Source organism: Octopus sinensis, linkage group LG6, assembly GCF_006345805.1.
Source record: "Octopus sinensis linkage group LG6, ASM634580v1, whole genome shotgun sequence".
Classification (NCBI taxonomy): domain Eukaryota; kingdom Metazoa; phylum Mollusca; class Cephalopoda; order Octopoda; family Octopodidae; genus Octopus; species Octopus sinensis.
This window is the reverse complement of record NC_043002.1, coordinates 96,759,758-96,776,954: the sequence shown is the minus strand read 5'-3', so window position 1 is coordinate 96,776,954 and position 17,197 is coordinate 96,759,758.

The window sequence follows — 17,197 nt, the reverse complement described above, 5'->3', positions numbered from 1 at the left end:
GGGTTTAGTTGGGCTGTATAAAAAGCTTTCAACACATCTCTATAGTCCTCTCTGGTCCATTTTATACGTTTTGCTTTAGGTGGTGTTTTTGGTGGTGTCACTACAAGTCCAGAGTTAGAAGTATTCTGGTTCTGGTCACCTGGTAGATCGTCTTTTTGAGAGTTTGTTCCAGCAGCAAACTTTTCGACCCCAGTCTGGTTCCCTACTGGGTAACGCGGTCCTTGTTGTCCCGGGCGATGACCGATCCGGCATGATTTTTGGCTTGTTTTCATTAAATGATTGACGGCGACATCAGAGGGGTCCATTTTTTCAGAGTCAACTTTTTGACAAGACGCCGCCTCTGTGACGGTGTCGTTAGAAGAAGGGAGTGTTTGTACAGGGTCAATTTTTTGACAAGACACCGCTTCTGAATTCTCCGAATTAATATATTGTTCATATCGAACTCGCATAAGACTTACAGATCGAAATTCGCCTCTATTTATTTTGGTAGTCATGTTTCCGGGCATAACTGTTCAGTGACTTTCTAAATTCAGTGACCAATTTGCTCTTTTTTGCGTTTGTTCGTGAAAAATCGCTTTGTTTTTGTTTTGTTTTTGTTCGCGTAACGTGGTTTTTCTTTCTGTGTGTACGTGTGAGCGCGTGTAAGCATTATTTATGCTTTATAATTAAAATGTGTACATGTATGCACAAACAGTTGCATGTATACTTTACAATTAAAATGTCTACGTGTATGCATAAACAGTTGCATGTATACTTATTTAATTAATTAATTAATTAATCAATTTATGTACTTACTGTCTTTCAAGAGCTCTGATGTTCGCTTCTATTTCTTATGCACGTCACATGGAATTATTATGCATAAAAGAAAGAAAACCATACTATATATGGCAATAATAGTTCGGACTTTTTAGTTACTTTGCCTTAAAAGAAAGTTTGGAAAAGATATTTTGTGGAACCTTTCTTCCATTGCAACGATGTTGTTGGATTAAATTCGTTTTTTGGAGAGAGGCTCCCAGGGAACATCCATGTTGTTATTCAGCCCGTTATTCTTCTTCTTCTTCTTCTTATTATTATTATTATTATTATTATTCAGTAGTTTTATTTTTATAGCGTGCTTTCACTTCACTACCGAGCGCAGCTCTGTGTGCCTTGGGTATGTGCTGTGATTTGTTGTGATGCTCTGATGGTTATTGTATGGAAAGTGTTCTGCGTAGGATGTATGCAGTGTCTAGTAGTGCTATTTTCTGTATGCAATATGTGTTTGTAAGTCCTGGTGTTTTTGTTATGTATTTGTTTGAATATTTTTTATCATGCCTAATGCACCTACTATGATAGGAATTGTTTCTGTTTTCAGATTCCACATTCTGCTTATCTCTATTTCCAGGTCTTTGTATTTTGAGTTTCTCCATTTCTTTTAGAGACACGTTGTCATCTTCTGGTATTGATACATCAATTAGAAATCACTTTTTTTCTTCATGATCTCTGACAACTATATCTAGCCTGTTGGCCTTAATTTCTATCTGTGTGTATCGATTATTATTATTATTATTATTATTATTATATTATTATTATTATTATTATTCAGTAGTTTTATTTTTATAGCGTGCTTTCACTTCACTACCGAGCGCAGCTCTGTGTGCCTTGGGTATGTGCTGTGATTTGTTGTGATGCTCTGATGGTTATTGTATGGAAAGTGTTCTGCGTAGGATGTATGCAGTGTCTAGTAGTGCTATTTTCTGTATGCAATATGTGTTTGTAAGTCCTGGTGTTTTTGTTATGTATTTGTTTGAATATTTTTTATCATGCCTAATGCACCTACTATGATAGGAATTGTTTCTGTTTTCAGATTCCACATTCTGCTTATCTCTATTTCCAGGTCTTTGTATTTTGAGTTTCTCCATTTCTTTTAGAGACACGTTGTCATCTTCTGGTATTGATACATCAATTAGAAATCACTTTTTTTCTTCATGATCTCTGACAACTATATCTGGCCTGTTGGCCTTAATTTCTCTATCTGTGTGTATCGATTATTATTATTATTATTATTATTATTATTATTATTATCAGTAGTAGTAGTAGTAGTAGTAGGAGGAGGAGGAGGAGGAAGAGAAGGAGTGTTAAAATATAGGCCATACAGTGGCACATAAATATCTTTTAAATAAAGGCAGAAATTACATATGAGCTACTATAAGTTTCAGCCCCCGGAAAGTACTATGATCATACACTTTACTTACGATTATTGTTCTATTTAAGCATGGAATTTAGTGTAGCTTTTATGTAAATGTGTGTGTGTGTGTGTGCAAGATTTAAATGTTAAGGTACCCAATATAGTTTAGAGTGTCGTGTGTAAAATAAACGTTTATTACAAATGAAATGGTTTTGGATATATTTGCTTCGGCGTTTCTCTATTCTTCATCTTTTGTTGATGTCAAAGTATGTTTATGTGAGCCAAAAATTCAAAATATTCAGATGATGAATACTCACGTATCCGTATATAGATAATTATATATTCACAACATTAATAAATTTGCATAGAATACAAATTACAGAAAGATAAGGGGAGAAGTCATGGTATTTTAAGTCCGACATATGTTTTGAGGGTATCAGATTTACGTAATAGTTGTAATATTCAAACTTGGCAGATGGATTGTGCAAAAATTCAAGGTTATGAAAGCATTAGCGGATGGATATAAACATTACCCTAATGCCGGCCACCTTCGTCAAGGAGGAAAGATCGGCAATCAGCAGTTCACATCAGTATGCTAGAAATATTTCAAGTACAACGTACTGAATTTCTCTTTACCAAACTTTGTATATATCTGTATGCTTATGGTGGCACTCCGTTGGTTACGACGACGAGGATTCCAGTTGATCCGATCAAAGGAACGGCCTGCCCGTGAAATTAATGTGTAAGTGGCCGAGCACTCCACAGTTTTAAAGCGAGTCCGCTGCCCTAACCACTGGGCCATTACGCCTCCACTTGTATGTTTATACTTGAGTGTTCATCTTCCGAATAATTTCAGTTTTTGCTTTTCTCTATACATTTACATGTATATGTTCGTATGTTATTTCATGTAGCCCATGCGTGTTTATCTGCGTTTTTATCTATTCATGTAAGTATTATACATATACATGCATGAACATATACATATACATATACATACATACATATATACTTATACATATACATACATACATATACATATATATATATATATATACATAATATATATATATATATATATATATATATATATATATATATATATATAATATAATATATATAATATAATATAATATAATATAATATAATATGATTTAATTTGCATTGCGGGAAGGACTATTTCAACGAAGTCGCGTATTGTCTTTGCCTTCATAACGCCGTGTAGATGAAACAGGGACAAATGATGAAGGGGAATATTCTTTACGTTGCATTTCTCGTTTATTTGTTGTTTTTTTTCGTTGTTCGAAAAAAAAGGCGTTTTCTATGCGTGTGTTTTTGTTTCGTTTCTCATTGTGTTAAAGGTGTTTTTGATGTCCTGTGCCCATATATGCATGTATATATACATATATATATATATGTGGGTATATACATATATATATGTATATATGCATATATTTATGTATTGTTGATTTTATTATATATATATTTATAATACATATATGTACATCAATGTATGAATGTATGTGCGTATGTGCGTGTGTGTATGTGCCTGTGTGTGTGTGTGTGTGTGTGTGTGTGTGAGTGTATTTATGAGTGTATGTGTGTATGACTGGATGTACGCATGCAGGAACGAGTAGCATCTTTTGTAAATACATTGTCGAATTTTAATGATAATATTGCTTTCTGTATTTCAACTATATATTTTATTCCAGGCATACTACTAATGTTCAGAAAATTCTAAGAAATTTATAGGAGTTAGTATTTTTTCTAGCAAATTCAAACAAAAATTCGACGCAATTTTCTATTAACAAACAATATTTTCTGTTACAGTTTGCAGAGTAGATCATAATTTTGCGAAGGGAGACTACGCGGTCTATGAGGATCGAGTTGAATGCTAAACAAAAATTTCATGTTTAGAATTCTTTAATCTCTTTAATCTGTATACTATAAACAGAATGAATATGAATAAAGTATAATGAGGTATGGAAATCAGTGTTATATCCATGCTACAAATATTGACTTTTGACTTACTCTTTCTTGCTATTATACATATATATATATATATATATATATATAATATATAATATATATATATATATATATATATATATATATATATATGCATATATACATACGTATATGTACATACATCTATACGTATATATATATATACATATATATATGCATGTATGTATGTATGTATGTATATATATAAATATATATATGTATATATATATATATATAATATATATATATATATGTATATATATATATACAGATATTACTAGCATTCGTATACCAATATGTGTGTATGTATGTATGCGTATATACCCGTTTAATTATCCACCACTGAGAAAAAGAATGCACTCAAATATCTGTCAGTAGCGGATATATTAATTGATGTGTACATCATTATGTATCCTTTACAGCCGACCTTACCAATCGGCTTCGAACTATTTGTTAAACCGGATGTTAGGGGACAACTGAATTATGTTACGCTTTGCTCATCTCCCAGATTGGAACGGATATACGAATATATAATTCCGTGCACTTCGATCAGTATATATATATATATATATATATATAGGCGCAAGTGTTGTTGTGTGGTAAGAAACTTGTTTCCGGTTGAACTGTGAAGACGTCTAGCTTTGAGCTCCGTCCTAAATAGAAAAAAGAATAAAAACAGTGTTCATCACGAACCCGTTGAAGTCGTCACGCTGGTATGCACCTGGCGAAAGTTGAACTGAAAGACGCTCTACTGTAAGGTAAGACTTTTTGCTTTTTGAGTCCGGTAGGATTTGTTGCCTGTTGAACAGGCAGGGAGTCCTTAGTAGATTCGGAGCTTTTTGTCTGCCTTGCAGTGGAGACGTGTGTGTTGTCTCACTTACTTGTGAGAAATTGTATTTGAAAATTTTTGTGCCACGTGGATTAAAAGGATTGGCCAGGAGTACCTTTCGGCCGAAAATTTATTTCTTTGCCTGAATTTGAACTCTCTTTTCACAGCTATCATTTATTAAAAAAAAAAAGGACTTTATTTGAGCTGTTATTTTTATTTTTTCTTCCCTTCTGTTGTATCTTCTTTCTTTTTTTGTATATCTTTCTTTATTTGAAAACGTATTGACGAACTGTTTTTGAACTTTTTATTTAAAAAAAATATGGCAAAGGAAATATTAGTGTGGGAATTAACACCTCCCAAATCATGGCTAAAAGAGCTCGAAAGGAAGACGGTGGTGTTGAGGACTTATTCAAAGTCACTCGATACCATAACCGTCTTCCCGAAAGCCACAATTTTGAAAGAGCTGGCAGAATACATGACAGCTATTAAATTTATTTCACGGGAAGTCAAATTTGCAACGGTCTGGTTGCTATTTGACTCTCCCAAAGAAGCTTGCGATTTTGCAAGCCGGCCCCTCGAGGGGAAGGAAATAATGTTTCTTCCCAGTTATTGTGGAAAGAAGTTAACGAGGGCTTGGGTTTGCGGCTTGCCACTCGGAATTGAGCCCGAGTGGATAGAGGACTCTATCCGCCGGGGTCTGTGTGGTAGCAGTACCAAGCTGCTCAACGTAAAAATTTTGCCTGCGGCTGATTGGGAGGGGTCAAAGGCTGTGTTGACCCTATGGACCCAATCAGCCGAAAGTCTGGTTTTCCCAGATTTTTTTAGGATGGCCGGGTTTAGGTATCCGGTGATGCTCGCGGGAGCCCCCCCCCCCCCAAGTGTCACCTGTGCCTGGAGACCGGCCATATCAAGAAAAACTGCCCCAAGGACCAAAATAGGATCCTGGAACAGTTAACAGAGGAACCACTCCCTGCTCCCTCAATGGAGGGAGAGAAGGAGGAGGATGTCGAGGAAGTTTCCACCTCCTCGACAAAACGAAAGCGAAAGGTGAGCAACAATGGTTGCCCACCGAAGAACCCGAGGTCATATGGGAGAACGATCTGTACAGGATAACGGACTCCTTCCCGAAGGACTCCTTCAGGTGCTTCGATGAAGCGAGGAGCCTGGCCGGGCGGAAAATTGAAGAGGTGTATTACCTCAAAAAAGAGACTAAAAATGTAAAAAGTGAGAGGATTATTGCCTCGTGTTTGTGTTTTATTTTAAATTTTGAACTGTGTAAGAGATTTATTGCCTCATTGTATTTTTAAAAAAAGAAGAAAAAAGAACAATGTTTTAGAGAAGCGAAAGTCTGCGGGCGCTTTTCGTCTTCTCCCATCCTTATCATCCATATATCATCATCATTCATCCCATTAATGTCTCTGTCTAGCCCTCAAGCTTCACTCTTATACTATATCCTCAGGCCATTAAAGCCTCAAGAGTCTCAGACTCCACTTCTGTGATTTCTCTATCGATGTTCTCTTTCAGATGCACCAGGGTCTCCGTTTTGTTGACGTAAACTCGTTCTTTCAGGTATCCCCACAAGAAAAAATCCGGGCTAGTCAAGTCTGGAGAACGTGAAGGCCAGTTGACATTGCCGTAGCGGGAGATTATTCTCTCTCCAAAGCCGTAGCAATTGCATTGTATCTCTTGTCTTTTGGGGATGCCTGAAAGAGAGGGTTTACGTGAACAAACCGGATACCCTGATGCAACTGAAGGAGAACATCAATAGAGAAATCAGAGAAATGGAGTCTGAAACGCTTGAGGATGTTATGGTGCAAGTTTTGGAAAGAACACGAGCGTGGAAATTCGAAAATGGCTGCCATTTAAGTGATGTTAATTTTCATAGGTGATGTAGTGGTTTTGCACAATTTGACGGACTTGTGCATATTAATTTCCATTTCGTCCTTTACTTGTATTGTATCAAAATTTCATGCATTAATTTGTAAAGTTAAGTAAGTTATTAAAAACTGAAACCCATCACTGACTTTTAGGACACTCTTTGTATAGGAAATAATAGAAGTTGAGAATGCACTGCGAATAGTTAAAATATTTTGTATTAATATTTTTAAAGCATTAACCGGTTTCACAGTTTACACTGATTTTCAAAATGTTCAAATAGAATGACCTGGTTTATGTCGCAGCTGTTTTACTTCTGACTAGTGTTTGAAGTTTGCCTTATTTTTATAAAGGGTTCATGGTTCAAATTAATATGTTTTGAATAGGATTTAATTGGTTGAGGATAGTCACATGACTGGTCTTAGAAAATTTTGTAGGTTCTCCGCTACGTCCGTGTGTTAGTATCAACTGTCAATGTTTGGCGCCGTAAGTTAAGGCTGTCACGGTTGGGTTTAGTTATAATCTTGTTTAGTTATAATCTTGGCACTCCAAATTTAATCTGTTTGGTGCGAGAATGGACAGGAGTCGATTGTATGTAGTCCAGTGGCTAAAATTTAGGTCGTTAGCTGCGTAGCTTCCTCACGATAAGTGGCACAATGAATTGTGTGTGTGAATAGTTATTTGTGTATGGACTCTGTTTGTTACCCAAGGTTTGCTACCCAGGTTTTCAGATCGAAATAAAAGATATTCAACAACTCTTTCGTGTGTAATCTGGGAACTTGAAGACGAAAGGACCAATTTAAATATCAAATGGAAAATCGTCTCTAAATCCAGACCCTATATTAAAAACAATGCAAAGTGTCACAGTCTCTTATCACAAAGTTATAAAAATTGACAGGGTACACCGTCAGTTCTTTCGAGTGGTCACATCATCTTCACAAAACATCATAGACTGAAGACCAAGTTCTACATGCTGTATTTACATGGAGAGAATCATACGTTTTTCTATTATATGTCTTTAAATATAAAATGTCTTTAAGTAAGTGTATGATGAAACACTAAATTTGTCTTTTTTTCCCACAAAACACACAGGGTGTTCTGGCTAAATTTGGTACTTTGCAAATAAGATAAAAAAAACTGCTCTGTTGCATCTCAATGTAAAAGTATCTCAAAGAATCAATAAAATGTCAACTAGATTATGGCTGGGAGATAACAGTTTACGCAAAGTTGCTGCCAAGAAATTCCACCATGTTCTAAAGAGGGCTCCGGAAGCTGGGTCAACACACTGTTGGAGACATTCATGAAAGTTATCGATAACTCTATGGATCATTTCTTCTGGAATGGCGAAATGTGATTTCTTCTTGTGGGGATATTTAACATCAAAAGTATTCAGTCATCGCCCTCGATCTATTGATGAATTAAAACGTGCAATTTGTGTAGAAATAGCAACCATTCCAGAAGTAATGATCCATAGAGTTATCGATAACTTTCATGAACGTCTCCAACAGTGTGTTGACAATGATGGGAAGCATTTAGCTGATTTAATTTTTTAAACTTAATGAAATATAATGGTATTATATGTACATTCAGAAAATAAAAGTTTTCTTTTCATTATTTCTTATTTTGTGCGTTTATTAAGCCTCCAAATGTGTCAGACCCTTTTAGTCCACCCTGTATAACTTTCACTATCAATTGCAACGAAGTTCTCCTGATTGCATCTGAACACGTGCTCATTTGCAACATTTGAATGTTTGTAAGCATTCTGGTGTCCAATAATGGCTTTTGTTTGTATGCCTTAGTACCTGGAATATCACTGAAGCTGGGATATCACTCAGCTGAAGCTAGAATATCACCACAGTGCCTGGATTATCACTCAGTATCTGGAATATCCTATTAGCAAAATCAATGACGATCTAAAAACATCTAGAAAATGTAAAATGCGACTGACAGTAAAAGAAAAATTCCAACCGAATAAACATGACGGAATGAGATCAAGCGCTAAACGTGAACAATAAAAGAACAAAAGCCGATATCTAATACCGGATATATGATGAGAAAATTGGATATCAGTGATTAGTGTAAATACTGGGGCCTCTGTTAGTTGGACGTAATGTATTGTACAGACTGTAATTAATTCTAAGAATATTGGTGTAATAAGAAAGAGATTTGGACAATACATTGGATTGTATGTTCTTTATAAGTCATTTTCATAGTTTTGTTATTTGATATAGTGCTTGGTGGTTGAATGAGGAGTGAAGAAATGCTTCCATGTATATGGTGGTTCTACGCCGATATCAGTGACCTGACGAAAATAGAAGGCGTGTGGTACAGAGACTGAATGAACTAGAAAAAATTTAGGGCTTCACAGACGAGGAATAAAAAACACGATATCGAATATTGGAAAATGATGGGTTTAGCAGATAGATTCTACATACGTTAAGGTACCATGGTTAGGAAAGAGGTTGGAATATAGAGAGTCAATCTTTAAGAACAAACAAGTGCTAGTTGTATTGGATAAAATAATTTCATCTCCGAGGGAAGTATTAATTCTGGTGTTTCTCTTAGTACGAAGTCACTTTAAGTAAAGCCTGAGTGGAATAAACATCGGAGATGCTTTGTCTCACGCCGAGGCTTCAGGAGCCAGTTCCAAGATTTGCTCAATCTGAATTCATTGTAATATTGATTACCCTTCCGTTTCGATCCTTAGCCTGTCACATTCACTGGAATAGGGGCTGCGAGGACTGAATTAGTACTGAACTGTTGAAAGATTTCACTTACGGTCTCTTGTCAATCAGAGCCCTCTTGAGCTGATTTAGCTGCTATGACTACCTCCTTGATAGCTTTCCAAGTATGTAAGTGTCATGGACAGAAATTTGACCAACATTGATTTAATTATTCATTATTAGGCATTTTCAAGTATTTCTTTGATATAGTGTCCGGTAATTGAATATGAAAGGAAGAAAAACATTCATACAGGCAATCATTCAATACAGCTATGAGTGCTTGTTGTAGAGAGACACATGTTGAGAATCGAAGAGGACAATATTACGAACCATTTGGAAGGAAAATCTCCTCAGAAATTTATTTTGTGACTCCACGCGATAATATATTCTTCCATGAACTTGTAAGGATTTGTGGCACAGAGATGTGCAGATGGGATCTAATGAAATTTGAACCTACATTCAGAAGGTAGAGCTAAACCAGATACTTTAGCACATTATTATTATTATTATTATTATTATTATTATTATTATTATTATTATTATTATTATTATTATTATTATTATTATTATTATTACCATCATCAGTAGTTTTATTTTTATAGCGTGCTTTCACTTCACTACCGAGCGCAGCTCTGTGTGCCTTTGGTATGTGCTGTGATTAGTTGTGATGCTCTGATGGTTATTGTATGGAAAGTGTTCTGCGTAGGATGTATGCAGTGCCTAGTAGTGCAATTTTCTGTATGTTATATGTGTTTGTAAGTCCTGGTGTTTTTGTTATGTATTTGTCTGAATATTTTCTTTTATCACGCCTAATGCACCTACTATGATAGGAATTGTTCCTGTTTTTAGATTCCACATTCTGGTTACCCCTATTTCCAGGTCTTTGTATTTTCAAAGTTTCTCCATTTCTTTTAGACACACTTTGTCATCTTCTGGTATTGATACATCAATTAGAAAGCATTTTTTTCTTCATGATCTCTGACAACTATATCTGGTCTGTTGGCCTTAATTTCTCTATCTGTGTATAACGGCATATCCCAGAGTATGGTTGCTTTCTCGTTTTCTGTGACCTTTTCTGGTGTGTGCCTATACCATCTTTTCTTTGTTGTTATTCCATAATGTTGGCATAGTTTCCAGTGTATGTAGGTCCCAGCTCTGTCATGTCTGTGAATATATTCCTTCTTAGTCAAGGACTGGGCAGCTAGAGATAATCTGATTTATTGTTTCTTTTCCATCTCCACATATTCTGCAGTTACTTGTTATATTTCTTTTCATTACATGTTTTTGGTAATTTCTGGTGGGGAGACTTTGGTCTTGTGCTGCAATAAAAAATCCCTCTTTTTCTGCTTTGAGTCCCGAGCTTCTCAACCATTGCTGGGATTTTTCTTTGTCTATTTCTTTTGCATTTAGTTTAGTCCAGTACTTACCATGAAGGGGCTTTTCTTGCCATCGTTTTATCATGGTTCTTTGCTGTTCTAGTTTTAGTTTGGATTTCATTTGTTTTATAGCTTTTGTTGTTTCTTCATCTTCTTCTTCTTCTTCTTCTTCTTCTTCTTCTTCTTCTTCTTCTTCTTCTTCTTCTTCTTCTTCTTCTTCTTCTTCTTCTTCTTCTTCTTCTTCTTCTTCTTCTTCTTCTTCTTCTTCATATTTGTTAGGTGGTATGATTTCTTGTTTGTATTTGTCAGCTTCCTTAAATACGGAGAACAGTTTTTTGTTTTGCTCGTGTTTTGCCGCTATTTGTTTTCCTTCCTTCTCAAGTAGATATTTTTCAGTCCTATGGTGGTTATTTTATAGTAGTTTTTCAGCTGTATAAGGCCTCTACCACCTTCTATACGTTGTATATATAGTCTTTCTATGTCAGATTTTGGGTGATACATCCTAGATCCTGTCATTATTTTTCTTGTTTTCCTACCTATTTTGGTCAGTTCATTTAGTGTCCAGTTAAGGATATTGTAGCTGTAACTTATAACTGGGACAGCTAAAGTGTTAATACCTATTATCTTGTTTTCAGCATTGAGCTCTGTTTTTAGTATTGATCTAACTCGTCTATAATATTCTTTTTTTATTTTCTCTTTCATTTGTGTGTGTTGTGTCTTATCTAGTTCATGGATTCCTAAGTATTTGTAAGTTTGGCTTTGGTCTAATTCTTTTATTTTATTGGTTTTATCTAGTGTGATGTTGCTACTCTTAACTAGTTTTCCTCTTTTCATGGTTACTTTGGCGCATTTTTTAAATCCAAATTTCATATCTATTTCTTTGGTAAATCCATGAACTGTCTTTAATAGAGTTTTCAGCTGTTTGTCATTTGCAGCGTATAGTTTTAGGTCATCCATATATAAAAGGTTGGTGATCGTTTTGCCGTAACATTTATATCCGCATCCAGTTCTATTTAGCATATCAGATAGAGGTGACAGTGCCAAGCAGAAAAGGAGTGGAGAGAGCGTGTCTCCTTGGAATATTCCTCTTCTAATGGGGATGGCTTTGGTTTTCATGAGTCTCTCTTTTGTTTGGAGCTGTAGGACTGTTTGCCATTTATTTATAGAGTGTCCTATGAATTTTATAATTGTTGGTGCTACTTTGTTAATGGCTAGAGTTTCGAGGATCCATGTGTGGGGGATGCTATCAAACGCCTTTTTGTAGTCGATCCAGGCCATACTGAGGCCTTTCTTCTTTCTGTGGGTGTCTTCAGTTATGGCTTCATTAATCATTAGTTGATCTTTACAGCCGTATGAGCCTTTGTGGCATCCTATCTGCTCTTCTGGAAACAGGTTGTTTTCGTCCAGGTGCTTGTTCAATGTTTGCGATATCACTACAGTAAATGCCTTGTACATTGTAGGGAGACAGGTTATAGGTCTGTAGTTTTCTGGTTTTGCTATCTCATTTGATTTGGGAATTAAGATGGTTTTCCCCTTCGTGAGCCATTCAGACATTGTCTCTGGCTCTGCTAGTATGTTGTTAAAGTTTTCAGCCAGCTTTTTTGCATTCCTGTTAGATATTTCAACCAGAAGTTGGGGATCTTGTCATGCCCAGGTGCCTTCCAGTTGCTTAGACTTTGCAGTGCCTGGGTGACCTCTTCAGTTGTTATGGGGGTCCAAAGTTGTTCAGATGCCGAGTTTGTTGTTTTAATACTCCTTTTTTTGGTTGTTCGTTCGCCGACCATATTTCTCTCCAGAATTCTTCCACTTCTTCTGCCGTTGGTGCTGTAGTGATTTCTATTTTATTTTTGCCAAGTTCTTGGTAGAACTTTTGGGGGTTGGAGTTGAACTTTTTGTTTTGTTCAAAGAAACGTTGGCGTTTCTCGTACCGGTGGATCATTTGTGCTTTGGCAAGGATATCTTGCCTTAGCTTTTCTTTTATCTCAGGTAAATCTTTTTCTGTGATGTTGCATTTGCGGAGTATTGTTGTTTTCTTTTTGTTGCTCAGTAGCGTTGATTGTCTACTGATTTCATTAAGAATCGACAGATCTTTTCTCATTTTTTGTATTTTGTTTTGGATGTTATTTATCCACAGGGTTTGTTTGGGTGGTGGTACTCCTGTTTGGATGGATTTGAGTGAGTATCCAGCTTCTTTTGTGGCTGCAGTGGCTGCTGCGTAAACTAAGTTATTTAGCTCAGTGATATCGCTTTTTGTTTCAGTGGCTATTAGTTCCGTGACGGCTAGGTTTATGCTGTTTATAATTGGTGTTGTTGTTTTGTCTATTTTGATTTTTGGGAGGCATGGTCGGTGGTCCATTTTGAGCTCTGTGGTTTTCAGTTCTTTGATTATTCTACTTTTTATATTATCATAATCATTATGCTCCCCTTCGTTGTTTCCAGCTCCCTTTATAACTAGGTGGTGTCGGATTCAGTCTCACTCTGACCGAAGATTGTCTTTGGAATGGATTTGGTAGAAGGAAACTGGGTGGAAGTCCGTCGTACATCAATGTGCGTGATTGTCTGCGTATGTATGCAAGTGTGTGTATGTATGCAAGTGTGTGTGTGTGTGCACGCGCGCTCGCGCTTGCTCAGTTGTGGTTGTGTTTGTTTAAGAACGACCGCTTGACAACCGGTGTTGTTTTGTTTACATCCCGTATATTTAGCGGTTCAGCAACGAGACCGTGAGAATAAGTACTTCACCGATGACATACAAAAGTAAAAGACAAACGATAAAAGATTTAGTGAGATTAACACGAGAGAGGGTGATTTAATGAACTGAATTTATTAACAAATTTATAGAAAAATTGCCTTCATAACGTTCATTGAAAAACTTTTACCTAAAGCGGTTATGTATACCACAGATATGGATAAAGAAATAATTTCGTTTGCAATGAAGGAGAGTAGGACGAGAGTTTGGTATAGGGGAAGAGTTAAACTACCAACATATGCAACTTCAACGGCCTATGTCAGTTAGTAAAAGGTTATGCCTGTTTTTGTATCACTTTTGGGACAACCATTGAATGAGTGTAAGCGTGAGTGTGTGTACGTGTGTGTGTGTGTGTCTATCTGTTGGTGTGTATGCCTCTGTATTATTGCCGCTGTACAACCCAGCAATCTTAATGAAAATAAGAGCAGACTGAATCTGGATATCAGCAATAACTGTGCGTTCTTATACTATGAGTAGTCTCCCTTGTAAAATTACGTTGCAGTCACAGAAGTCGGATCATCTTTCCGAATGTGGAATAGCAGTGGGAAAATTTTGGAGGAATGGAGCCTAAATGCTATGGAGCAACGCATGAAGAAGGCTGCAGGAATCAAGGAGAGCGGAAGGACGTGTGACAATGAGGGGACAGAAAACTGTATGTTAATGAGCGAAGGTATAGTCAAGCGAAGCGGTGGTGGTGGGGGGGGGGGGGGTGGAGGGTGTGTATGTGCGTTTGCGCGTCTGTGAATGTGTGTCTGTTTGCGTGAGTGGCTTGAAGTGTCAGTGGCAAGGATTGACACTTCTTTTGAGCAATTATGGAACCATGTATGAAGGTGTTGAGGACAGCTCCGAACCAAACTGGAAACGGCGGGTATGTGAGTGAGGTATGCATACGAGTACAGGTATGTGTTTATTATTTCTTCACTGCCCACAAGGGGCTACACACTGAGGGGACAAACAAGGACAGACAAGCGGATTAAATCGATTACATCGACCCCAGTGCGTAACTGGTACTTACTTAATCGACCCCGAAATTATGAAAGGCAAAGTCGACCTCGGCGGAATTTGAACTCAGAACGTAACGGCAGACGAAATACCGCTAAGCATTTCGCCCGGCGTGCTAACATTTCTGCCAGCTCGCCGCCTTTAAAGGTATGTGTTTATATATGCATTTAAAATAGACAATAAATGCAATTTTTTCTGTTTGTATCTGTCCGGATTGGTGTAGGTGCACAGAGAGCAAGTATATTGGGATATATACATCTTAGCGTGAGAGTGTAAAGCTTTATGTATGTGTGGACGTGTTGGTGTATGTAAAGATGTTAAGTTGTAATAAAGTGGAGGAGGGGCTTATGCGTATACTTGTGTGTAAGTGATAGTAGTGGAGATGTTTTTGGCATTGGGGTTTTAGTTTTTTTGGTATTGAATGCAAATGGTAGTGTGGTGATGAGATGGGATTGGTGTGAGGGGAGTGGGTAAAAATAGGGGAAGTTGAGGAGAAAAGTGGGTTTAGAAATATTGGGAAATGAGTTTGAGACCAAAAGCAACAGAAGTTTCGAGAGAAAGTAGGTCCCGTTCTTTCTGGAGGTGAGTGGCAGGGAATACTGTTATGGCAACCATGCAGAATATCGAGAAGTGTTGGATGATTGGCTGGTGAAACGAAAAGGAAATGTTATATTTTAGTCAAACTTTCCTTCTTATGGTTTGTAGCAATCGTAAGGATCACAGTATATACGTAGGAAAAACAAAACAAAAAGGGACCGCAAATTTGGCTTTGATTTTATTTTATTACCTTATTTCTTACACGATTTTCAGGGAGGATTATACGAGAGAATGATTAGATCTTATTCCGATTGCAAACTGATTTTGGTTTCGGTTTGGCTTTCAATTTCGGGTTTATTTTCCTCTGCTTCCCTTTCTATAAAAGTAAAAGAATATGCAAAACAATTATTCATAAAACATGCATGGGTTTCAAATTTGGTCATGCGGTCAGCAGTTTTGGGAAAGAGGCTAAGTCTATTACATCGACCCTGCTGATCAACTTGTAATTATTTTATAGACACCGAAAATGATGAATGACTATGGTGATCTCGGCGGATTTTGAACTTATGAGGTGAAGTGTGATGAAATTCCTCTCAGCATTTCGCTAAGCATGCTAACGATTCCTCAAGCTCGCCGCCTCATATAGAGAAAACAGATATTACCAAATAAAACTGGTTAGTGTCGTTAATTATAAAGTTGTAGTTTTTATTACAAAAGAATATAAATCTTTACAAATTTACAGCCATTAAACAATACATTTATAACTCCACTAAATTCGAATTCCAGCTGTTGAGAATTGTAGGGCAGATCAATCTCACTGACAAAACAAAATATATTTATTAAGTTTTGTTTTCTCTTCAACATATGGACAAATAGAAATACATAATTACACACATAGGCATATAGACTCATACATACACACATACATATCTATACCTGTATCTATCATATATATATATATATATATATATATATGCATATACATATAAGAGACATGACCTGTAACTGGACATCCATTATTCTAGAAGAAAGGAATGTTCTCAAGAAAATTCAGCAAACGCCAAATTTAAAATAATAAAGGTGAAAAACTGAATATTAATTTGATTAATATCAATTTAAAACTAGTCGTCTAGCATATTGAAAAATCTGAAGATTCAGAAAAATTATATTACATACTTATAAGAGGGATGACCACTAAGTGGACATCCATTATGCTAGAAATAAGCCAATCCTTTCTTAGTAGTAAGATCATAGGGAGTCTATTTCTAGCGTAATGGATGTCCACTTATTGGTCATCCCTCTTATATGTATGTATATATATATATATATATATATAATATATATATATTATGTGAAATAGAAAGATGAATAATCTTGTAGCAGATTAATCAAAAGTTTAACCGATACCTTGGTAGCAAAAATCACAGCAGAAGACAGCACGGTTGGAGGTACAACCATATGGTGTTGCAACCGTGCGTTGGTGCGGATAATTGAAATTAAAATATTATTGGTGAATTGAAGAAATGGAGCTGAACGAAGATTGAACAGAAATCGTTTTATTTCATTCTACACGTGTTTCGAAAGGCACAATTTACCAAAATCCGATTGAATAATGAGACCATATAGGAAATCCGTTGGAAAAAACAAAAACAGAACAGAGGCGGAGCAAAACAAATCGAACTAGGCTCCTAAGAGCCCATGGCAAAACTGTTTATCAGTGTATGTTGAGAACCGGTGGTTGAAGATTTTAACGGGTCAGGCAGCGGTAATTCCTGTGGGTGAGGGTGTGTAGATGTTCTTTGTGACCGAGAATAAAGTTCTGACTATTTAAGGAATATTGGATGTTTTATAAGGGGCGAGAAAAAATCTACTTAGAGACATGTGTGTGTTTACTGTTCTATATATGTGTGCTGGCGCAGGTTGGCAAGACCTCCGTCA